Consider the following 26,379-nt stretch of genomic DNA (forward strand, 5'->3'; position numbering starts at 1 on the left):
GCAATGTGCAATCAATCAAATATATGCACAGGATATAGGGTGGACACTTGTAAGGGCCCAAAGGAAACTCCTTTTAATTTTATTTTTATTTTTTATTTTTGGGGGTAATTGGGGAAAATCCATTTGAAGATAAGACATAGGTGATTGAGGAACAACAGATCACCAGATGCACCCTGCCAGTCTAGAGTTCATCTTTATAAAGAACAAAGATGTCATTTAACAATGGGGCACATAAAATCGACTTGTGTGTATTTTCATTCTCTTTCAAGCCTTCATTGGAAGAGCTAACTTAAAATTTCAAGCTGCAGTATGTGAACATGCAGATCAATCGGTTCAAATTTTCAAGTGACATTGAAATCTAGTTTAAATTGCAAGGGCCCAAAAGCAACTCTCTAGGTAAAAGGAGGAAAACATTCAAGACAATAAGCCAAATTTGGTGTTGATAGAGAATCAGGTTCTCACGTGCTCCATTCTATTGTTGGAAAAATGTTGGCTGCCAGTCGAGGATTCTATCTATTAAACACAAAGAATACCATTTGAAAATTATGTGCAAATATCCCGGTTGTTTATGTTTCAAATTCATTCAGGAAATCATTAAAAAAGCACAAGGGTGTCAAATATGTTAATTAATATGAGCCCAAATACAACTCTTTGACTAAAAGAGGAAAGGACATTCAAATCAATGAGCAATACCTCTTCAAGGAATGGAGGGGTAGATTAATAGGCTTTGACTTCTTACCACTCTATTTTGGAACGTTACCTCAAGAAATTTGACAATGCCATGGGTCACCAAGACCACTATGGGAAAAATCATAAACAAATAGACCATGCTAATCCAAAATTCATAAGCTGCAGATGCAGACTTCTTGATGAGAGAGGCATTGCTTGATAAGCATGGAGTTACTTTTGAACCTTGAGTTTGAGCAACCCAAAATCAAAATGACAGAAATGAAATAATGACAAATACGATCACTAAGGTGGTGTAGCTTGAATGGTTGGTATTTGGGGCTTCTAATGGAAAACATAAAGTTGAAAATATATGACTCAAGATTCACTTAGATGTTCCTGCCTGGACATTTTTTTCTATTCACTAGAGAAAAATTTGACTTTCTATAAAAGCAAAGACTTCCCAGTTCCATGAAATCCACATACATACATGCTTCCAACTTTCTTTTTTTCTATGCACATATTACAAACTCAAGGAATTTTTTGAGCTCTTCTTCATGGCATATTACAGTTGTCGGTATTGCAGAAAAATGAAAGGCTACCTTAACTGCAAGAATTTGAGGGCAATCTGCAGAGAAAAATTGCAAATCCCTTCATGAGCGTAGTTTGAGAAACTAAAAAGCAATATGCAAACTTCAACATGAAGATAAGTAAATCAAAACCACAAAACTAGTTAAGATTCCTACATATACAAGGAAGTGAGTCTACCCTTTGGATTCCACTTCTGTACCTGGTTTGACAAATTTTTTTCCTTCTTTCTTGAGGAATTTGGTGTTTGAAGAGCACCAGGTTCCCTACATTCTCCCTATCAGTGAAGAGTCCACAAATATTATTTCAAATTAGGTGTAAAAAGTTGCTATTGTATATTTTTCCTTTCTCTTATAGACCTTTATTGGATAAGGTACCCTAAAAATTGAAGATGCTGCATGTGGAAATGGATATATGCCAGAAATTTTATTTGATTATAAGTAACAGATTGAAATATGAGCATAAGATATCGAAGCCAACACTTTCAACTGCCAAAATGAAACTCTCAAGGTAAAAGTAAAATGGGCATTCATGTCAGCGAGCAAATTTGGCATTAACATCAGGTTCCCCTTATGAACCCTGCCAGTCAAACATCCATCTATTAAACACAAAAAATATCATTTGAAATTGGGTGCAGAAACCAACTTGTGTATATTCCATTCTCATTCAGGCTTTAATCAGACAAACTAATGTAAAAACTAAAGCTACAACATGGGCAAATAGAGCTCAGTCCATTCAAATTCTCTGGCAATGTGCAATCAATCAAATATATGCACATGATATAGGGTGGACACTTGTAAGGGCCCAAAGGAAACTCCTTTTAATTTTATTTTTATTTTTTATTTTTGGGGGTAATTGGGGAAAATCCATTTGAAGATAAGACATAGGTGCTTGAGGAACAACAGATCCCCAGATGCACCCTGCCAGTCTAGAGTTCATCTTTATAAAGAACAAAGATGTCATTTAACAATGGGGCACATAAAATCGACTTGTGTGTATTTTCATTCTCTTTCAAGCCTTCATTGGAAGAGCTAACTTAAAGTTTCAAGCTGCAGTCTCTGAACATGGAGATCAGCCCGTTCAAATTTTCATGTGACATCGAAATCTAGGAACAAAGTATCAAAGAAAACATTTGTAAGGGCCCAAAAGCAACTCTCTAGGTAAAAGGAGGAAAACATTCATGATAATAAGCCACCTTTGGTGTTGACAGAGAATCAAGTTCTCACTTTGCTCCGTTCTATTGTTTGAAAAATGTTGGCTGCCAGTCGAGGATTCTATCTATTAAACACCAAGAATACCATTTGAAAATTATGTGCAAATATCCCACTTGTTTATGTTTCAAATTCATTCAGGAAATCATTAAAAAAACACAAGATTGTAAAAGATGTTAATTAATACGAGCCCAAATACAACTCTTTGACTAAAAGAGGAAAGGGAATTCAAATCAATGAGCAATACCTCTTCAAGCTTCAGAGGGGCAGATTAATAGGCTTTGACTTCTTACCACTCTATTTTGGAATGTTATCTCGAGGAATTTGATAGTGCCATGGGTCACCAAGACCACTATGAGAAAAATCATAAACAAATAGACCATCCTAATCCAAACTTCACAAGCTGCAAATGTAGACTTCTTGATGAGAACGACATTGCTTGATAAGCATGGAGTTACTTTTGAACCTTGAGTTTGAGCAACTCAAAATCAAAATCACAGAAATGAAATAATGACAAATATGATCATTACTGCGGTGTAGCTTGAATGGTTGGTATTTGGGGTTTCTCAAGGAAAATATAAAGTTCAGAATATTTGACTCAAGACTCATTTAGATATTCTTGCCTAGACATTTTTTTTTCATGTAGAAATCTCTTTATATTTCTTTTTTAGAAATATCTTTATATTTAATATAGGAATCTATATATTTATATTCTTTATATTTAAATCATCATTATAAAGAAGAATAAATTCTTCTTCAGAAATTCAACTGTCCATCCATTGGGTATACGATTTTTAGTTTTTTGGAGTTTAAAACTGCTTTTATCTCCTCTTTGGACACCTCTACCTCCAAGTCCATGCTCATTTCATCACTGATAATGCTGGGAAATAGCTTGATAACTTTCATGATTTCAAAAATATTTGTTTCCATTAGACTTTTAAAATGTTTCTTTCTCACTTCAGCTATCTCCTTAAAAGACTTATTAACCCTAGAGCTATCTGGTTTATTGTTTTCCCAAATAATGTTAATGTTTCTTGTATGAGTTGCGTACTTGTGAAAAAGTTTAGTATTCCTGTCACTTTCAAAGAAAAAGATGGTTCTCCTTTTTAGCTTAGTTTCTTTTTCCTCTTTGGCAAGTTGGTTTGTTTTCCCTTCCAACTCTTTGAGAGGATTGATTTCATCTTTCAAAAACACCCCTTATTTATTATTATTAGAAGTTTTTAATTCATTTTTCGACATCCTTTAAATCTTTTTGAACAAATATTTGAGCTCAGTCTACAGCTTCACCTTTTACCCTTTTCAGATTGTCTATGAACTGCTTCATGTCTCTGTCCTCACTATTACTATCATAATTTCTAAATTCTTGATGACCACAACCTTGGAATCCTTTTTATTTAGCCAGTAAGTGATTAAACTTAAAGGGGGCTGGAGGCTTCTTACTCTCTCATTCAATTTGCAACAATATAGGGCGAGCTTTCCTAAACAATTTATGATCTCACTCTCTGAATCTAACATCAACTGAGTAGCAGCAAAGGATTTATCTAGAATTTTTGAAATTCCACTTCTGCCCTTTTAGTTATTTCTCCAGGTAGGTGCTTATTTAATTGGTTCTACATCAATCAACTTTTGAACTTCAAAGAAATGACTGAAAAATCATTTAGAAATGGGGTTTTTCTTGCTGCAAGGACCCCACTGATTGTCAACCATGCCCTTTCCCTCCTCTTTTTTTGAAACCATGACTTTGCTTTAGAGTTATAAGAGTTTCTTCCAATAGAACTTGGTGGTGATCCTAATCAAGTGCTAAACCCCCTTCCAGGCCCCAAAATCACCCACAACATTCTTTCTTTGATCTTGGATGGTAAGATGACTTGAGCATCTCATCACCTTTATTTTGCGAGGCCTCTTTAACTGGCTGACCACCCAAACAGGACAAAGAACAAATCTCTACATCATCTAATGAAGCTTCTGAATACTGGATTGCATGGTCTAAAGAATGGATAACTGGCATGAAGAGAATGCCACAATTTCTTGAAGCAAAAGATGGACCCAAATTCCAGTGGGGGGCCTTAAAGTCCCTTAAACCTTCCTTAACGTTACAAACTATTTCAGAACACCCAATAATGGAAGGGGATTCTCTTATTATTGTTTGATAGCATGAAGAATTGATAAAAAGGGACCTACTTTGAAAAGTCACAAGAAAATCATGTGTTCCTTCAACCACTTTAGGACCACATACCTCAGACTAGCACTTATCACCTTCCAAAGCTGGAAGTTGGAACAACATCTAAATCAACAGTCTTGAGATTTGCCTGCCCTTTTTCTTCTACCTTGTCTAGACTTCAAATTGGCCTCCAAATTAGAATCTGTAGACACCGCCATTCATACTTTTTTCTCTCTCTACAATCTTCCCATAGAATTGTATGAGAGTCAACCCAATGAAATGGGACTTTTCACTATTCATATGTCCAACTTCTAGTTTAAAATCCATTTTCCTTGGGAAATCTCAGTATTTGCAGCCAATCTTAGTATTTTCATGAAGATCAGTTTCTGCCAACATTTTAACCACTCTCCTATCTTTGAAACTGAAAATTTTCTCTAAGGAGATAAAATTGACCTATAGCATTACTGACCCTTCCAAAATTTCTAAATTCCTCCACAGCTCTAAAGGGAGCTTGAATCTATTGCAAAGATGTTTGTTCCTCCTTTGGGTCAAAACCTAGTTTCCACTTTTTAGGCACAGTCTGGAGGGTCCCCCACATCCAATCTTGCTTGAGAAGCAGGTTCTCATCCTCCTAGATTTTCACCATAAAACAAATCCAGCCCAAGACTAAAATATGTAATGCATGTTGAGTTTTGTAGCCTGGAAGGTACTTCTAGTCTTGTGTCTTGACTAGAAAGACCTTGATTTGCCTTGTCATGACCTTGAAAAATGATGAGCCATGTCTGTTATAATGGGTTCTCAAACATTTCGTAAAACAAACCCTGCAACATTTTCCATATGCCATGTTGAGAAAATGCAACTGAGAAGAATGCAACTTAAAGCAAATTTCCAAACCTGAAATCTGTACAAGAACCTTCACACTAATTTTCCATGTATGCAAAGCCAAAATGCAAATCAGGCAAACCCTCCATAGCTGCTCTCACCATTAATAATGTCCAATCACATGTAGCAGGGAAACCACCAACGACAGTTGGCATTAACTCTCACAAAGGGGATCTAACAATTCTCTGTTCCCATCAACTCAACACCTTTCACTTGACAAACAAATTAGTCACATATGGAAGTGAGAGGTATCTAAGAGTTCATCCCTACATATTTGTTTCTTATCGTGTCTCCATTTTTTGAATTATATTCCCCTTCTTATAGTTAGAGATTTACTTATAAAAAGTTAGATGTTCATGTTTCAGTCTTTCATTTTACCACATGATATTTGATGGTGAAGGCACTATGATATAACATTGGTGTAAATATTTGAACAACAAATCTACAAAAACGTAAATGAAACCAGACGATATGAAAGGGAAAAAATTAAGAAAATAGGTGCCAAACTATGTACAGACCGTGTGGTTAAATTATAACAAAAATAACTGAATTACTCAATCCAAAATGAATTCCCTATCTCCATGTGACTTCAAAATGTATGTACAATAGCTTCACATCCTCAGCGTGTCACTTTGGAACAAACCAGCTGAGCTACTTATAGTCAAATAAATTTCTATGGCACACGATACTTTTATAAATATATTTCACAGAGCGGGAATTGTCAATGTAACAGAGTGTCAAAAGAAGAATATCTCAAGTAAAAAATGACATAAAGATATCTGAAATCCGAAACGATAAGTCAATTTTTTTTGAGAGTTATTAATGTTAAGCAACAAATTGATAGAGGTCACTGAAGTTGTAGTATTTATAGATGGATTAAAGGATACTATTAAAGGTATGTCAATGACTCAAGGCTAGTTTTCCAAATCCGCATAAATATTTTTTCAAACTATGCATCTAATTCCTGAGATCAAATGAATGTTAATCTACTCCTTGTCAAGCGTGAGGTTGAGTTTACTTGCAAAGGTTTCTGTCCTTGTTCAATTGTTTACAGGTTGATGTGTACTTTTATGCAGAAATACTCCTTGTCTGATGATTTCATCCTTCAGACATATGATTATTATGGTTAGTATGCCATCAATAGAAAGGATTGTTTACTAGTTGGCCGATGGTTTAATTCTTTAGACATAGATGATTATTATGCTTAATATGTCTTCAGCAGAAAGGTTTGTTTACTAGTTGGTTGATGATTTAATTCTTCAGACATAGATGATTATTATGCTTAATATGCCTTCAATAGAAAGGTTTCTTGAACTTGCTGACTTTTGTGCTCTAAATTATTTTGAAATTTCTTACAAAGCTGTGGTTTTTACAAGTTGTTTCAAGACTTTATGGGCTTCTAATTGGTTGATTGTGGTCCTGCATGACATGTTTGGTCTTGTTTCTTGCAGATGTTGTGGAAAAATTGCGCAGTCAAAGGCAAATGGATGCTTTACGGTTTGTCTTTGCATTTGGACTTGTAGAAAAATTTCCACTTGTGCCTTTGTTGAAGGCATATCTCGAGCATCAAAGGAAAGCATCAGAAGAAATAGCAAAAAAAGGAAGAGATCATGTTGGGTCACTGGTATGTTTATTCTTATTGGTGTGGTTCATGCTCCCTTGTCAGTATAAACTATCAAAATATTAACTTGTCATTAGACATATTCTCTGAACACTTCCATGTCTTATTGCAAAATTCAACAACCTCAAATTCATTCATTCATTGAAAAATGTAATAAAGTGCATTGAAGTGCTTCACATCTATAAACTTTACCAGAGCTGTTATTGAGTCTTTGGATGTGGTTATCTTTTCAAAGCACACATGTACAAGAAGATGAGAAATAATATGCTTGACTAATTTCAAGTTATCTTCTTGCGAATAGGGTGTTCCCTTCCATAAACCTGACGAATTTCTCTGCTTCTTTCTAGTGAAAAAATTTGGGACTTTTCATGAATTGTGGTACAATTCCAACCCCATAACTATCAGTTTCTTATTTAAATTTATACCCACTACATTAGAACCTGCACAAGGAGAATTCCATTCTTGTTTCAAAATAACCTGCAATCAACTTATACCATGCTATTTAATATTTTATGTATTTCTTCGCATCCTTCGCCTATGACATAAAGACGCAACATGCTACCTTGCATTTTCTATACTAACACTCCTAAACAATAATAAAGTATGCCCAAATATTTCATTTCAAATGATCTATGCAACTCACCTTTTGGTTTTTCAATTATTGAAGTTGTTACCTATATTTATGAGATCATCTACAACCGTGGCCACAGTGACAATATCTGTTAGAGTTTTATCTGTGATGCACTAAAGTTGTTTTTTCTTCAACATCACTACAATACATTACAGTTTCCATTCAGCGGAGAAATGTACCCAGTAGTAGCCTTGGTATGTGTGCAAATGGGTTGAATTCACAGTAGACTTTATCTGTTGTTTTTAAGGTGTTTCTCCTTCAATAGTACTTCATCTCATCAGACCCTTTCAATCTACACCTTCAGCATATGCATATAGCCTTGGGGTACATGCTACAGGTTCTAGTTTTGCTGTGAGGGTATAGCAACGATGAAAGAAGTGCATCGATTTCAGGAATTTTATGGTTGTTGTATGAAAGCATGTTTGTCTAGTGTTTCCAAAACTTATATAGAGCCACATTTAGTATAATTTTATAGTTTGACTTAGATTCTCACTTTTCTTAATTTAGGTGTTTTTTTTAGTACTATTTTATGCACAGATTTATCTTTAATAAAAGTGCACAGTAGAGAAGGGTTCTATATTTTGAGCAGGGGAAAATCCTCTAGGTAGGTGGTACTCTATTCTAGGGAGCTTCTGTCATGCATTTCAAGTGCTTTATCCTAGATAGAGTTCCAAGTCCCTGCTAGGCAAGACACTGGTGGACAGAGTTCCATGTCCCCAAATTATCCAAAAACCCACCTGAGCCTAGCTATCTAGCCTAAAATCCTTTACATTCCAGTCATCTCTTGGCTATGATTTCATAGAGAGAGCCCTCGCTGGTTTGGTAGGGCTAGCTACCCAACTAAAAGCTTGGTCTGTGGTTACCTCCATCGATCTCCTCATCAGCTTGGGACATTGTGGAGGATAACAGAGGGCATGAAAACTAGGGAGTGCCAAGGTGTTCTAGTGAATGTAAGGTTCCCAAGTCATGGAAAAATGTAATGCTAGTTGTGAGGTCATGGATGCCAAGGTGTGTTAAGGAATTCTAGGGCATGCTAACATGTGCCAGATAGTACGAAGGCATGCCAAACAAGATAAGATGTGCTAAGTGATATGGCATGCCAATATGTACAAGGGTTCTAAGTCCCTACCTCCTCTTCTTCCATATGCTATCCACTTATGACATTTCCTTTGCAATATTTGGTGCATTTGCTAGTTATAGGTTATAAATGTCTTCAGAATTTCACTTCTAATTGAGTATTCAACTGAACATATTGATTCTCATATACATAACTATTTTTACCTCCACCCACTTTTCATAACTTCAATAACCATTAGGTAGGGACTTGCAACTTTGATACTTCTTTGCTTGTTTAGTAAAATATTGCCGAGACTTTAATTTATTGAAAGTTGTAGAATTTACAATTTAAGAAGTTTCAAGGTCTAATTTTTAAAAGTATAATTCTTTAAAGGGTACTAGCTCAATGGAAGAGCACCTGCTTTACAAGCATGAGGTTGACGGTTCGATTCCATCGTGCCTTGACATCCATATGGAATGGCGACAATCAATCTTTGGTGATGGAGGCTCTTTTGATCATCACCAATGAGCTTTGGTGACATTTTTCGACCCTCACCAAAAATATGAAATGGCGATAGTCAACGAATTCTACCATATATATGCATCAATAATGACGATCCTCAAAGGTCCGTAACCATAAATCATTGTTGTTGATATGAAATGGTGACGGTCACTATCCATAATTATAGCCATTATTCGTGATGGACCTTGAATGTCACCACGACACCTATACTTCTAGCAATGTGGATTTTGGTGACGGTCAATGAACATCACCTATATATGCACCAATAGTGACGGCCATTAAGTATCAATCACAATAAATCATTGTTATTCATATGAAATGGTGACAGTCACTATCCATCATTATAACCAATATTCGTGATGGACCTTGAATTTCACGATAACACCTATACTTTTGGCGACACCACTTTTGGTGATGTTCAATTTTCAGTGATCGAGGCTATGGTCCATCACTGTTGCTCATATGCAATGGTGACGGTCATTATCCGTCACTATAAATAATTATTGGTGACAGAATTTGAATGTCATTACAACACCTATACTTTTGGCGATGCCACCTTTGGTGACGGAGGCTATGGTTCATCACCATTGGTCATATGAAATGGTGATGGTCGCTATATGTCATTATAAATCATTATTGGTGATGGACTTTGTATGTCACTACAACACCTATACTTTTGGCGACGCCACCTTTGGTGACGTTTAGTTTTTGGTGATGAATGTTCTTTTGACCGTCACCAATGAGCTTATGGTGACATTTTTAGCCCCTCACCAATGTCCTTTTTTCTTGTAGTGTATAAATCCTCAAGTGCCGTTGTAGGTGTTTGATAAGTGGGAAATAAACTTCGTAGGACCAATTCAACCTCTAGGAAAGAATACTGGAGCTATATATATCATTACCATGACTGAATACTTAACCCAGTGGGTGGAGGCACAACCTGTAAAAGATTGTAGCACCGCTACCACTGTGAAGTTTATTTTTGAATATATCTTGTCTCGGTTCAGCTGCCCTAATATTTTAATGAGTGATAGGGGCACACACTTCTTGAATGAGACAATTGCTGTGTTCCTTGAGGAATTCTAGATATATCATCAGAAGAGTACTCCTTATCATCCTCAAGAAAATGGCACATTAGAAGCCTTCAAAAAAATCTTGGAAAGTGCTTTGACGAAGATTTTCAACGCGAAGCGAAATGACTGGGATGTGTGCATACTAGCGGTCCTCTGGGTGTACAGGACTACCTGTAAAAAGTTGACAGGACAAACACCATTTAGACTGGTATATGGGCAAGAGGTTGTAATTCCCATGGAGTACATAGTACCAAGCTTATGGATTACAATAGTTACAAACATGGATGATCACAATACCATTGAGGAATGACCTGCACAGCTCGTTGAGTTGGAGGAGGATCACTTCTTCACTAGATTTCATTAGTAGGTGCAGAAGGACCGTGAAAAGGCATGGCATGATCGCCATATCAAACAACACACCTTTAAGAATGATGACTTGGTATTGTTGTATGAGAGTAAGTTCACAAAGTTTCTGGCAAAGTTCCAAATGCATTGGATGGGGCCATATATTATTAAGAAGATTACCGATGGAGGTGCAGTTCAGCTCGCGAAGCTGAATGGGGAATTATTTTTGGGAAAAGTCAATGGGAGTCGATTAAAGTTGTACAGGGGTGATCCCGCCCCTACGCAATGACTATATGATTGTGGGATAGTCGTAGTGTTCCAGGCAGCTACAAGGGAACATGAGACTCTAAACTACATTGCCAAAAGAAAGGTTGGATGAAGTGATGGGGCAACATGACATATCAAGGAAAGGCACAAAGGAGAGGAGTGATGAAGGAGTTGTGCTATGATGGTGGGTCTCGTGCAGCTTGGCCAAAAAGTGACCATTGAAAGCACTGTAGCTGATTGGATGGTGATTTTTCCATTGGAAGGAGCGGGGGAAAGCATTTATGGAGCATATCTTTGGAAATCTGCTACCAAATGTGCATTAATGACCAGGAATTGGAGGGAATGGTTGGATTTGAATTCAAATTGGTCTATAAATATGGCATACCACTCCGCATTTGAACACTTTTCTTCCTGAGAGTTTGCCTTAAGTTTTTTTGCCTTGCTTTGTGCCAAGTAAAGTGTTGTATGTTTGAGAAGGATTGGGAGGAAATTCTTTCACAGCCAGAGTTCGCAAACTTTCCTGATTGACACCATAAGATAATCCTCAAGAGAATGACTACAACACCACTTGAGATAGAGGCAGCCCAACCTATACCTACAGGGTTTCCTATTACTGCGCCTAGGTCTCCAAGGCCTAAGCCATCTGCTTCTACGAAGCAGAAGAAGCCTAAGTAAGAACCAGTGCGGTAATCACCGTGAAAAAATACAACATAAATCCACCAAAAGGGAGAAATTTCGACGGAGCCACTGGACCTGGATGAGGAAGAACTGGGTGAGGGCATAGAGGAGATTGATGTAGAGGAGGTTGAACTAATAATATCAGCTGTCGAGGTATATCCCACCTCGTAAAGCCACTGCTAAAGTTTCAAAAGATCCAGATAACACGAATTTTATGGTTTCCACACCATTGTTGTCAGAGAGTGTGTTGTTTAAGGGCCCATTGCTGGCTCGAATACTAACTTTGAAAATGGAGGATTGGGACCTTGGGGACCATGATAGATTTCTGCAGTTGGCACCGAGTAAGTAGCTCAAGAAGGTCTACTATGAAGAGTTGAATGTCACGCACCTTGAACTGATGAACTGGATAGCTAGAGTTGGGAGCATGGGGCTCCTAAACATGTTGTGGGTGCTGCATTTCAATCGCACCACTATAAATACTGTTTGTGTGCACCAATTGCTGAAACTGGTGCATGATGGGTGCCTCAGGTTGGGAGGGCCCATCCCGATCACTGACATGCTGATCCACCACATAACATTGTTGCCATACCAAGGAGTGGACCTTGCAGAGGCTTTCATAGGAAAGTCACAAGAAAAGAAGTTGGAATATCAAATGAAGAGTGAATTTGGTCTGGTTAAGAAGTCACATGGATATTCTATTCAGTCCATATCAGAGGGAGAAATGCAGTTTGTTATACATATCTTGGATGGTAAGATTATGTGAAAGTGCCACACAGATGAATTACCGGTATCGGTCGTCTCTTTAACTGCGCAATGTGCCAAAGGGGTCCAGTATAACTAGGCTCAAAATTTATGACACTAATTTCTGGAGGACTGCAGAGAGGCCCAAGATGATGAAAAATCATTCCAGTATGTGTGGTTGTTACTATTGATCACATTGGTGGCCTGGAGAACACCTAAAGATAGCCAATTCCCTTAGTAGGATTCAAACCTACTTGAGGCCACAAAGTTCACTTCACTTTGGGCTACCAATGACCTTGCATGAGTAATGGAGACAAAGATCTTTTGGTTTCTGTTTGAGTTAGAGCTTAGGATGGTGATTAACTAGTGGCCAAGGTTATCACCAAGTTTGCATGAGTAGTGTTACACAGTAATTTGTCACTGTCTCCCTATCAGTCTTTCTACTGTGTCATGAGTCCAATTCATCCATGCTCATGCTCTCTAATGTTGCCAAATGACCCACTTTGCCAAAGTTTTTGCTATCATCGCGACTGTTGTCAAGATAAACGTGCTGATGGGTGCTCCATAACAGATGGAATGCGCTGCCAGTGTGGAAGTACACGTGTTTCCCACGCTGGTCGAATTTCATGAGACAACGCGTATGTTATTCATATCTGATCACGCTAACATGACCTTCTTTGTTATTCAGCTGCGATGTCAGTGCTCCAATGCAGTTATGGACCTGCACTGATCTAGTTTGGGCGAGTTTGTTCTAACAGCCGGCCTTCCAGATGACTCCAGACCTGGTTGTTGGCCTTGTAAATGTCGCCCTCCTTTCTCTGGCATGTCTGTTTCGTCATTTGAGCCACCTTCCTTGGAGATAAGCTCATCCTCCCACCATTCATGGAGACTCCTTCTCCTATTTAAGCCTCTACCATTGCCATGAGCAGCTAGTTTGGAATTCATAGTGCTTGGAGTGTTGCTGCTAGTGTGTGAGTTTGATAGGTAGCTGGTGTGACAAGTGTGGGATTGCTAGGGAGCTTAAGGAAGGTTGTGAAGTGTTTCTTTCTTGTGTAAACTTGTGTGAGAGAGAGCTTTTGTCTTGGGAGATCTACCTCCAAGGGTGAATGCTTAAGAGACTTGCTGGCTGGACCCTCTTGAGAAGGATTTGACGTCAGAACTTTGGTTGTATTCTTCTTTGTTTATTAATAATAGACGACTATCATTATGGTTCCACTCTTATTGTCTTTATGATGGTGTTTGAGTTATATCCTTTCTGACTGATATATAGTTACATCTACTGGATTTTATGCTTGTGTTTGTATCGTTCTTTGCATGTGCAGGTGTCCGCGCACGAGGATCGTGAGGATTGTGACCAGCCGGGGCAAAAGAACGGGAGCATCAACTCTTCCACAAGTACTAGCGTTGGAATCCAGGTAGGCCTTCATCATTGGTCTTTTATGTGTAATTAGGAACCTGCGTGTTAGCGTTGTTTGATTGTTGCTAGACCCTATTGGGACTAGTAGGGATCGCCTCTGTCCGCAGAGGGGATTTACCTCCACAACAATTTGGCGACTCCACTGGGGAGTTTTTTTACCTTGTTGTTTGATTTGTAAACTTTAGACGGAGCCTGAAGCACGGCCAGATAGCCTTCGAAACGCTATTGCTCTGCATTAGCGAAGTAGATCAAAGCCACTTCAGTCCATCTCCGGTTTGGTTTACGAACTGAACAGCTTGGAGCTGGCTTCAGTCTCTTTGTGTTCATTTTTTCCTTGAGTTTGATTTTTTGCTCTCTTTTCAAAGTTTGGGGATTAGTTCTCTATTTTTGGATTTCCTGGTTCGGTCTGGGAGATGCCTTGATTGTTTAAAGAGTGATTGCCTTGGTTTGGGAGTTTTGGCTTGATTGTGCCCGTTTTTTTAGCTTCAGCGCGGTTTATAATAAAACAGTCGCGCTGCCATCGCATAGCTCTTTCTTTGACTTCTTGATCATCGCGTTTATATACACTGAACAGTCGCGACGGTCTTGGAAATCAAACCATCGCGGTTAAGCCGTGTACTTCTACGCTGACAGCGCTTTGATGCTACGCGTGGTTTCTGATCAGCGCATTGTTGCTCTGTATCACACGCACTGATACCTGTAGAATTGAATTTCTTCAATTCTGCCTCCTGAGCCTATTGGTCTTGCTATCCCCTGCTGTTTTCACTTGGTTTATGACTTGATTTTCATTTTCTGAAGATTGAAGCACTTTCTTGTGAAGTCTGTTGAGCGAATCTTGCTTTTTGCGTCTTGTGACCTAGTTTTGTCATCCCACTTTCTTTGGATCAGCTTTGCTCGGTTACTCGCTTACAAAGGTTCGTTTACTGCTTGCTTTTGGTTTTGTGAAACCTTCCTCTTTGCTTGCTTTTGCTTGGTTGTTTAGGTGATTGTTATTGAACCATTCTTCACATTGTTTCGATTACTTCTCACTACCCGGACACGAATCACAGATGTTTGGGGTCAACCGGTTCTTTTCACATTTGTTTGTTATTATTTCTCAAAATTTTGTTTGATGCACTTTGCCATGAACAAAAAAAATTCTCTTTTGCTTTGTATTGGTTAATGAGAACTAGAAGCTTTTCATTTTGATTAATGATTAGTGATCTTAAAGAAAAGATTATGAACTTCCGTTAGCTGCATTAGAGAAACTGTTTGTTGTTTTGTGATCATTTCGTTTGTATGAAAGCCTTCTAACTTTCTCGTAATTAGCATTCATCAAATGGAATGACATATTTTGGCATATAGTTTGCATTTAGGCGATTTTGAGAGATTTCATACGGTAGGGCCTGAAAATCGAAACCTAATTCAAGATCAACCGTAAAATGAACTGAATGAACTTAAAAACACATTGGAACATAGCACTCACTGTTTAGAGGTCTAGGCTAGAGACGTGCTCTGGCGTCGTTAAACCTAGTCACTGTTGTTTCACATTACGGTTGGGTGATTCCTCCTTTTGTGACTCGATAGTGGTCTAGCACGGACTCGAGCTCCCACGTACCGTCGAGTATATAGGGGAGACCCCACTTCAAATTCTTCTCTTGTCCAGGCCCCTCTTCCCGAACCCGGTTGTCCCCAGCTTGTTCCAGACCAACCATTGGTCGGAAAGAGTGTCGACTCGAGTCCGCCGCTCGCTCACTCTGTTTCGGAAGAGAATCACGCCCATGTTCTTCTCGTCTCTTCAGATTCTCCTGAGTCCCGAAATGACTCTCCTAACCCAGCTGCTCCTGAAGGTTCTCCTTCGGTTCCTTTAGCACATGGGGGAAATCATACGATTCCCCCACCAAGTAATCTGGTCGCTTCCTTTGATTGGAATCGCCTGATTGCCGGTCGCCTTCCATCCCATATGCCTTTCCAGATCACAGTACATGCCTGTGCTAAGGCAATACCTGGCACTGTTTTGGATGAAGGGGCGTCTGTTAGTCTTATGCCGTACACTACTTGGCAAGCTTTAGGTTCCCCGCAGCTTGGGCCAGTCACTCAGAATCTGTTGGCCTTTGACGGAGGAGCCTGTCCATCTCTAGGAGTTCTCCCAAATTTCCCTATTACTTTGGGAGGAAAAACCGTCTATATAGACGTCTTGGTTACCCAAGGTGTTTTAGACTTTAGTCTTCTCCTTGGTCGCGACTATGTTTACGCCATGGGGGCCCTCGTTTCTTTGCTTTTCCGTGTGGTTTGCTTTCCGCACGATGGAAGAATTGTGACTATCGATGAAGTGTCATTCATTAGTCCCTCGATGCCTCCTGCGCCGTTGTCGCCCCCTCCTAGTTTTTACCCACCGGTTGTGTCTGCCCCACCGCAGGTCAACTACGTGGCTACCTACCCCGTGCCTGTATCCCATGATGATGCCGTCGTGCATGATGTCCTAGGGGCATTGGGCCCTGACTTCCAAGATGTTGTCCTTCCACCGGGAGTGACACCCTTGGAAGAAACGACTTCCTGTTCATTATGATGAAGTTCGTTCGGAGCATAGTTCCTTTCCTGTGTCAAGCTCCTTAAAAAATGAAATTGGATCTGGCCGAGGATAGTTTTGATCTTGTGACGACCTCGTTAAAAAACGAAACAAGGTGTTCGAGCATAGTTCCTGATCTTGTGTCAAGCTCGTTAAAAAATGAAACAAGGGTTACGAGGATAGTTTTGATCTTATGTCGACCTCATTAAAAAATGAAACAAGGGTTATGAGGATAGTTCTTTTACTGTGTCAACCTCATTAAAAAATGAAACAACTCCCTTTCCAAATCGAGTCTTTTGATTAAGATCTCATAAAATACAAGTCAAGTCTTTCATAGATCTCGAGAGTGAACCTTCATTCCATCCACTTTGTTGAATGCAATGAAGCTTGGGGGGGCATGTACCTCATTTTGCATCATTATGTTGGGGGCATGCGAACTCATAACAAGCATATTTTTTCGTTTCAAGCTTGTGTAAACATGAAACCAAATCCAAGCAAAGTTCTCCATGGTTCAAGCTTGTGTAAAAATGAACCCATACCCGATTTACATCTTGTGATTGCCACCTATCCGCTATATTTTGTTAGATGAACCTTGGTTGTTTCATTCCATCGACACCATCTCTTTAGCTGATCATATGCTTTCACTTGGTTGTTTATCCTTTCCTGAGGAACTACAGTGATGAGTGGTTTTATTAGCTAGCCTCTTGACCATTACATGTTTTGAGTAGTTCCACCATTGCTGGAACCAGTTGCTACCCTTTATACCACTCGTTCCTCCAAGACAAGTCTCCTTTTAAGCTCTTTTCTGACTCGTAAAAAATGAAAAGATTGCCGAGTATTTTTACCTTTTTGACTCGTTAAAGAGAATAAAAATGGAGGTCTTCTTTCAGCTCTTTTCCGACCGTTTAAACATGAAAAGATCGTCGAGTTATCCCTCTTGACTCGTTAAACGTCAATAAGAGGCGGTCGTCTTTAAACTCTTTTCCGACCGTGTAAAAAATGAAAAGAGCATCGAACCCTTGTCGTTTCAGGTTCGTTAATGGTTACAAAACGACGTGATATCGATCGCTTTTTTACTTTTTCTGGTTGATGTCACGACATATGAAAAGTACTCCTCGATCGTAATGATCAGGCGGTTCTTTCGAGCATTGTTTTATACTTTTTCGGGCTCGGGAGACACAACTTTACGAAAAAGCACCCCTCTGGAGTTTTCTTTTCTGCTGCCTTTTCAGACTCTCTAAACAGGAAAAGACACTGAGTTCTTCCTTTGTCAGACTCGTTAAAATTTAATGACGTCGGATTCTGTCAAAATGATGCCTTCCAAGCATATGCTATCCCCATCAAGCTTGTCATCAAAAAATAACCGGGGTACTTGCCAGAAATGGTGGGGAAAATGGAATCATAATCATTGTTGTGTCGGCAGTATGTCACTCTTGAACATGGCACTTGTCTCCATTCGTGTCTGGGTGGGCACCTCTCATCTTGTTTTACACTGGCCTCCGTGGGTTTAGGTTATCCTGTTTGACTTTTCATCTTCTCATTGCCTTGTCACCATGACCCTTGATCATTTGAATATCAATACTGCCAAGTCCACTGTCGTGCCGCCGATATGTTCAAGAGAAGTTGACCTCTACAAGAATACTCAACCTTCCTCTGATACCTCACACAAAATGTCTTATCCTTCTCTGTCTCATGTCGATGATGTGGGAAACATTATGGCCCACCTTCGATCAAGGTCACTTCCTGTCGACTTCAGCTCATTATCCAGGACGTTGACCTAGGGCCTCCCTTCAGGTGCCTTAGAGCCTGCATGCCTCAATGGCAGGTTCTTCGTGTTCGACGCGAGGTTTTCATCATTGGCCTCCGATCAAATGATTCTGCGGGTGTTCGACGCCAGCTCATTGATTCGCACGCCGTAGATTGTACCTATAGTACCTTGAGGACCATTGTCATTATTGGTGGTCCCTCTGGCGTCTGTTAACAGTTTTCATCATTGACTGGTAATCAGACGATGTTCTTGCATGTTCGACCTCAACTCCTATATTCACATGCTTGGACTTGTACTTTGTTCGGGTCGAGTTGGAGCGCAAGACCCTGGGTTTTGTCTGTTGAAATCCAGGCTGTGATTTTGTGGATTATTATGATCATTACATGACTCATTGATGGATGGCTGCGACCATACCTGAGTCTTCATGGATGGCTGCGACCATACCTTTATTATCATCACAGTCTCATTAATTGGGTGGCTGCGTCCGTACCACAGACCTCTTTCATATGTCTTTTGGATGGCTGCGCCCATGCCTGGACTACATGTAATTGATTATCAGAGATATCAGTTGTACATACGTGCAGGTTCTTCCTGGTGGTATTCCAGTTCGGCCAGTTTCATAAAGCATTTCACCCCTCCCACTCTCTCGGGCTTCATGCTTTAGGGGGCATCTGTTACACAGTAATTTGTCACTGTCTCCCTGTCAGTCTTTCTACTGTGTCATGAGTCCAATTCATCCATGCTCATGCTCTCTAATGTTGCCAAATGACCCACTTTGCCAAAGTTTTTGCTATCATCGCGACTGTTGTCAAGATAAACGCGCTGATGGGTGCTCCATAACAGACGGAATGCGCTGCCAGTGCGGAAGTACACGTGTTTCCCGCGCTGGTCGAATTTCATGAGACAACGCGTCTGTTATTCATATCTGATCGCGCTGACATGACCTTCTTTGTTATTCAGCTGCGATGTCAGCGCTCCAGTGCAGTTATGGACCCATGCTGATCCAGTTTGGGCGAGTTTGTTCTAACAGCCGGCCTTCCAGATGACTCCAGACCTGGTTGTTGGCCTTGTAAATGTCGCCCTCCTTTCTCTGGCATGTCTGTTTCATCATTTGAGCCACCTTCCTTGGAGATAAGCTCATCCTCCCACCATTCATGGAGACTCCTTCTCCTATTTAAGCCTCTACCATTGCCATGAGCAGCTAGTTTGGAATTCATAGTGCTTGGAGTGTTGCTGCTAGTGTGTGAGTTTGATAGGTAGCTGGTGTGACAAGTGTGGGATTGCTAGGGAGCTTAAGGAAAGTTGTGAAGTGTTTCTTTCTTGTGTAAACTTGTGTGAGAGAGAGCTTTTGTCTTGGGAGATCTACCTCCAAGGGTGAATGCTTAAGAGACTTGCTGGTTGGACCCTCTTGAGAAGGATTTGACGTCAGAACTTTGGTTGTATTCTTCTTTGTTTATTAATAATAGACGACTATCATTATGGTTCCAATCTTATTGTCTTTATGATAGTGTTTGAGTTATATCCTTTCTGACTGATATATAGTTACATCTACTTGATTTTATGCTTGTGTTTGTATCGTTCTTTGCATGTGCAGGTGTCCGCGCACGAGGATCGTGAGGATTGTGACCAGCCAGGGCAAAAGAACGGGAGCATCAACTCTTCCACAAGTACTAGCGTTGGAATCCAGGTAGGCCTTCATCATTGGTATTTTATGTGTAATTAGGAACCTGCGTGTTAGCATTGTTTGATTGTTGCTAGACCCTATTGGGACTAGTAGGGATCGCCTCTGTCCGTAGAGGGGATTTACCTCCACAACAAGTAGTATGCCAATTTCGCAGACTTTAAGGCAGATTTCCATGATCTGCATAATCGCGCAAAGAAGGATGGTCAGGGAATATGGTACAAGTTGCCATATCTAGTCACTGAAGATGATATCATAGTGGTGGTTAGTAAGTGGCCAAGTGACTGGATGACCCCCTCAGATGCCAGTGCAAGTATGAGAAAGGCTGCTGAAGGTGAAGCAATGCAGGCAACAACATTGACAACAATAGAAAATAAGAAGGAAGCACAGAAGTCTTCCGCCAAAGAAAAGAATGCGGCAAGAGAAAAGGTAGTGCAATAGAAAGAAGTGGTTACTAAGGAGAAAGAAGTGACTACTGCAAAGGAAAAAGAAGCAGCTAAGGAAAAGACTACGTCGCAGGCCACCATTGACCTCGACGAGTTAGACACCAAGTGCACAGACATGGAGGAAGAGCTTATAGGGGAAGAGGAAGGGGGCGATGACTTGGAGTCACCCTTCATCATCAAGAAGAGGCAGAAAAGGAGTGCAACAGGGCTGCACAATAAGCAAAAATCAGACAATGCAGCGGGCACAACTCCTTTGGTCCTCACTAAGGGGGACCTAGATGACATTGGAGATGTGGTATGTGATGCAATGATGAATTTGATGAGCCACTTTGAAGTGCAGTAGTATAAAACATTAGGGAAGGTACAATAGGGCTTGTGGGAATTATAGGTCCAAATAAGTTTCATTCAAGCAAGTGTGGGACAAGTGAGCGGGAAACAAGTGAGCCTGAATCAAGCGAGCAGGTAAGCTCTGGACATAGAAATCACCCTTGATCTCTACATGATGTACATTCTAGAATGGTCCCTATGCGAGGACTCAGCTGAAGAGAAGGCATACCTACTACATATGAAGAATATGAGTCTGAATCTGGCTGCGCTTCCCCTTCAAACTTTGCACAAGCTACGCCAAGGGGTGTTCGACGAACTCAGGATTCGAAAGCAATGCGTGTTGCTGGTAATCAACAAGGTCAAAACCAATAACCATAAGATATTTGAGGAAAAGGCATAGGCCCTCAAGGAAAAGGAGGAGGTCACAACGCGAAGTCAATAGTTGGAGGCTACTATTGCAAATTCTTATAGTGAGCTTCCAGAGCTCAAGATCCTAGCAGAAGTGGCCTCTACGGAGAAAATTCAATAGCTGGCCATTGTAGTTAAATAGTCTAACGAAGAAATTGACCAAGTTAGGTTTGAGTTGTAGCTACAAATCTCAAAGTTACAACTAAAGTTGTAGCCCACTACTCCTCCAGAAGTTAGAGAGTAGCATGGAGCTGTTATCAAAGAAGAGATGGCCACTTTGGAGGTTGCAGTCAAGGGCTGCACTGAGCTATTTGAGGCCATGGAATTATAAACCTCGCTGTAGGAGGATCCAACTCTATAGAAGATTGGTGCAAACATCAGAGAGAAGTAGAGGCATTTCGATGGAATCTGATCGACAAAGCAAACCTTAGTACCAATGCAAAGGTTCACTATATTACAGGAAGGAAAGATCATCTAGAATGAAATTGATGAGCTGTGTCGCAAGGAAGCGATCATATCTTCAAGTACACAAACTCAAGCGGATGAGGCCAGTTAGTTGACCCTTTCAATGTAGAGAAAACCGAAGGGGATGCAAGAAACACAAAGGACCATGAGCCTTGCAGTTGAAGGCCCAACCACTAAAAAATTGTTTGAGGAAGTGCGTCAAGATACTATGCAGGTGACAACAGATATGTAAGTTGTAAAGATTGAATTCAGTGAGCTGCAGGCAAAGATTGAGGCACCACCAGTTGAGTGACTCGAGTCATGACTTTGTGTTGGGGGCCTATTGGGACAGGGTCCCTTTGGGTAAATTTTGTAGTCATTTTTGTTACTTATGTAAAGTCTCCACATTTTGAGGAGTGGAGCATGAAGGTCATAAGAGTTAAAGGGGATTTAAGAAGGTTAAAGCCCCTTAATTTGTTAGAAGTTAAGGTGTTTTGTGACCCGTGCATGGTTCGTGAACCATGGTATTGTAAAAGCAGAAGCTATAAAAAGGAGTCATAGAGAGTCATAGGAAGTAGCTAAGAATTAAAGATCATTGTATGTGAAAGTAGTCTAAGGTAGAAAAGTTTGTTTTCTATACTTAGGCGAAGGGGAAGGCTCCTATAGCTGTGTGCACAGAGAACTTGGTAAGTCTGCAAGCTGAGTGTGCGTGGCACTACAACTGTGTGCACAGGGAAGAAGAGTCTGTAATACAAGGATTATATCTAATAAAGACTATTTTGGAGCGATATTTGTGTATTTATGCCTTTATGTTTACTTATGAAATTTATATGTCTTCACTCTGATTTCTGCATTTATCTAAACAAACACTTAATTGATGCACACAAGTGGTAGATCTACATGTTTACTTGATGTTATGAATGTTTAAAGTAATCCACGAAGGGTTAGATTCTATTCATTGTAATTTACCGTGATTTATGCATTTTAAGGGTTAGGGTTCACGAAGGTCAGGATAAATCCCTAGAAGTAACTGAAACCTATCACATAGACCTTTGGATGTAGGAACCTAGTTCTGTCATCCCCCAATACTGCTTCGGGTGAGACTGCAACCTGCACTATGCGGGTTTCTTTCCGAAAGGGCCAACAATTTAGGGTTTTGTTGGTTGGTGCAACTAACCCTGAACCTGGGTCAAGACCCCTCAAACGAACCTAACTTATTTTCATAAAGCAAAACTAGGTCCCCAGGTTGAAATTTTTTCTACTTGGTACATCGATCATGCCAAGCTTTATCTCTGGCCCATTTCACATTTTGATGAAAAATTACAACCCTCTAATCCTCCTCCAACTACATCAATTTTTCAATTTAGTGCTCCAAGGAACCTCATTCAATCATCTATGTAAAACTCATTATCCACAAACAGGTACCAAAAACTCCATGGGAACCATGGCTCCCTATCTGTACACCAGTTGGAATGATGTCTTCCTAATCAACCATTTATAAGTTGTACTATAATCCCAAAGTAATGTAGGTATTCTAAGGTCCCAATCATCTCTACTTGCATTACAAACCTTTGTCATGAAATTATGCAATATTTTATTGAATGCCTCCATTGTACCATTTGCTTGTGGATGATATGGGGTAATTTTTTGATGATAAATATCAAACTCCCAGGTCAATGTTGTAGTGGTCCTATTTATGAAATGCGCGCCATATTCATCATCAAGATTCTAGGATAGCCAAATATGGAGACAACATTTCCAAACAAAAAATGTGCAACAGTCTCTCTATTGCAATCCCTCACTAGTGCTACTTCTTCCCATTTGGTCAAATAATATCTTGCAGTAAATTAAATGTATTGCACTAGATCTCTTTTTTGGTTAGGTAATAGGACCCACAAATTATATTTCCCATTTATCAAAAGGATTAAGTGTAATATGGGGAAGTAAGGGCATCTCATCTCTCTAAGAAGGCTTTCCTACTATTTGACAAAATTCACAGCTTCTACAAAGCTCTTTAGCATCAGCGTGTAAATTTGGCCACCACAAAGCTGCACATATAATATTTTGTGTGGTATCTATCCCTGTGTAATTTCCTCTTGCAATTACTTCATGCACTTCTATTAATATCATCATTTTCGCATGCTATAGTATATCAAAATTCCATCAATGCCTAACTTATACAGGAATCTTGCGATGAGCTAACAATATGTAGACTTAACGACCAACTATTTCTTCTGCACAACATTGTACTCGACTATAACAACCATGCTACTAGTAAATTGATTAATTTTATTAAATTAGACATCGACCATTGTAATGGAAAACAATTGTGCATCAAGTAAATTGTCATCTATATTTTGGGCATCTTGTCTTGTGGTGATTCTAGTAAGTGATCTGGGCCTACATGTAACCACCCAGGCTTGATTACCACCTCAAAATCATACTCTTGAAACAATAATAACAACCTATATATGTGCCCCCCACTGGACACACAGGCTTGTTCAAAATGTATCTCAATGTTGAATGATCTATGTATAACTTAAATTTATTCCACATAAGGTAGTGTTGATAGTTATGCAATGCATAGACCATGGCAAAGCATCGGTGCCCTCAAGTTGTATAGTTCTGCTCCATTATTGATAACTTCATATTGGAAAAATAAATCGGTTGGTCCAAGTTTCCTTCTCCTGTTTTCACTAAAATAGCTCCTATAGCGAAAGATGAAGCATCCATATGCACATGAAATTCCTTTGCCTAGCCTAGAAAAATCAAAATTTGTGCATTGACCATATTCTCCTTCAAAGTGTCAAGGGTCAGCTAACATTCTCCCATCCAGTGAAAGGGTACATCTTTCTTCATTAGTAGTTCCATGGGCATGGTTATGCAAGCATACCCCTCAATGAATTTTTGATAATAACCAGTATGACCCAAAATGGACCATAACCACTTAGGATAAGTGGGAGGAGTAATATTGAGAATAATTTCAATTTTTGTATGGTCCACCAACAACCTTTTCTTACACACAATGTGACCTAATAAAATTCCAAAAGGAGAACATAAAATGTACTTCTTCAAATTCAAATAAATATGCAATCGTTGACAACTATCTAACATCAATTGCAGTACCTCTATATGATTTTTTAACAATTTTAACACAGTCCAATCATCAATGTATGCCTCCAAGAACTGTTGACATTGCAACAAGATGATGGAGCTTAGTGAAAAGAGTCGCCTTCACTAAGTGGGCCCGCAGGCAAATTATGGCGCAAGTTCTATTTTTTTGATCCTAGCAGGGATGATCAAAGTGTGGGTGACCACAATATGAGTGATCACAGTGTGGGAGACCACAGTGTGAGTGATCAAAGTCTATTTTTAGACTGGCTGTCAAAAATAGAAAAGCCAAATATTATTGTCTCATAATAATATTTGGACTATAAACTTGATCTTATTCTCTTGGAGCACTTCAGGATGAGCTACGGATGTGGTACATGCAGATCCCAGAAGCAAATACGTGGTTACCTATGGGATGACTAATATTTGCATGCAGGACTTCAGTTAGAACTCAAGGTTGTTGAGTTTAGTGGACTGGAGGTGCAGTTGATGGAGTTGTGTTCAGTTTAGCTTTGTTAAACTGGTTGTATTTAGTCTAACTGGCAAATAGACTAGAGATGAGTTGGGTGAATTAGTTATTAATTAATTCACAAGTTATTAACTCATAATGCAACTATAGAATACATCAGTTAACTCAGTTGCATGTCAGTGCATGTTCAGTTCAGCAGGGACAGGTGTTAGAGGATCAGATTGCTATTAGTTGTGACTATAGTTGTGCATGATGATTTGCACAATCAGAGGGATTGAGTATGCCAATGAATTGGCCAATATCAAGAATTGTAGCCTGTGCTCACGTCCAAAAGAGTGTGAGTGATTCTTTGCAGGTGAAATACGAGTTTGGTAAACCATTCTCATCAGTTCTTGAGCAGGTATTGAGCTGGAGAGGCAGGCAAGCAGTGGAATAGATTTGGAGATCAGATCTGAGCTGTATTGTGTGTAACAGGTGGAGCTGGTACTGGATTGCTTGTGATAAGCATCGTACTTTGTCATGTTACAAGTTCTCAATCATTAATATACAGATAGTGTGGGGTTTTTAGCGAGATGCTTTCCCCGGGTTACATACTGTGTTAATGTGTGAATGCTCTTGATGTTTTATTGTTATTGATGCTGCTATATTGATGATCAACGTAGAGGAGCTTATGTATTGTGTATGTATTCCGAAATAGTACATGATCAGGATAATCTCTGTTGAATATGTGTTAAATTATTCAAAATTTCTACATGGTATCAGAGCGAGCTAGATAATTGTAGAAAAAGTTTCTACATGGTATCGGAGCTGTTGATCATTAGATCTACTATTCAGGAAGTTTTTACATTCTATTTCTTCAGACAGAGTCTGTAATCGAGCTAGGTAGCCTCTGGATTCATTCTTCCTTTGGAAGGTGAGATATCCGGTGAATGCCCATATAGTCAATCTTTGTACGAGAAATATTGTGTTCTCACGAATCTTAGATCCGAGGCGGTTGAGTTGGTTGCTGGAGGAATTTGAATTTGCAGCAGTGTTTTCTTGGTGACAACGCAACAATGTCTTTCAACGGATTGTGATTGGAGTATGCTCTTGAGGGCAACTCAAACTATATTGCATGGAAGGACAAGATGGAGGCAGTATTGGATGATAACGGGCTGAAGGAGTTCATAGATATGGATATCCCAAAGCCTACTGATGATGCTGAGGTGGAAGTTTGGCAAAAGAAGACCGCAAAATGTCGAAGGATTCTATTGGAGGGCGTGAAGGATCACATTGTGTCCAGCCTCCATGGAAAGGCTACTCCATATTTGATGTGGAAAT

General features: G+C 39.7%; 1 pseudogene; it reads left to right on the forward strand.

Moving 5' to 3' along the window:
• The first annotated feature begins 20,415 nt into the window (after positions 1–20,415).
• Positions 20,416–26,379, forward strand: part of LOC149238379 (potassium transporter 7-like) — a 78,220-nt pseudogene continuing 72,256 nt past the window's right edge.

The sequence above is a fragment of the Pinus tabuliformis genome, chromosome 8, assembly GCF_031772625.1.
Source record: "Pinus tabuliformis cultivar Carrire ecotype Pingquan chromosome 8, CPIR1, whole genome shotgun sequence".
Classification (NCBI taxonomy): domain Eukaryota; kingdom Viridiplantae; phylum Streptophyta; class Pinopsida; order Pinales; family Pinaceae; genus Pinus; species Pinus tabuliformis.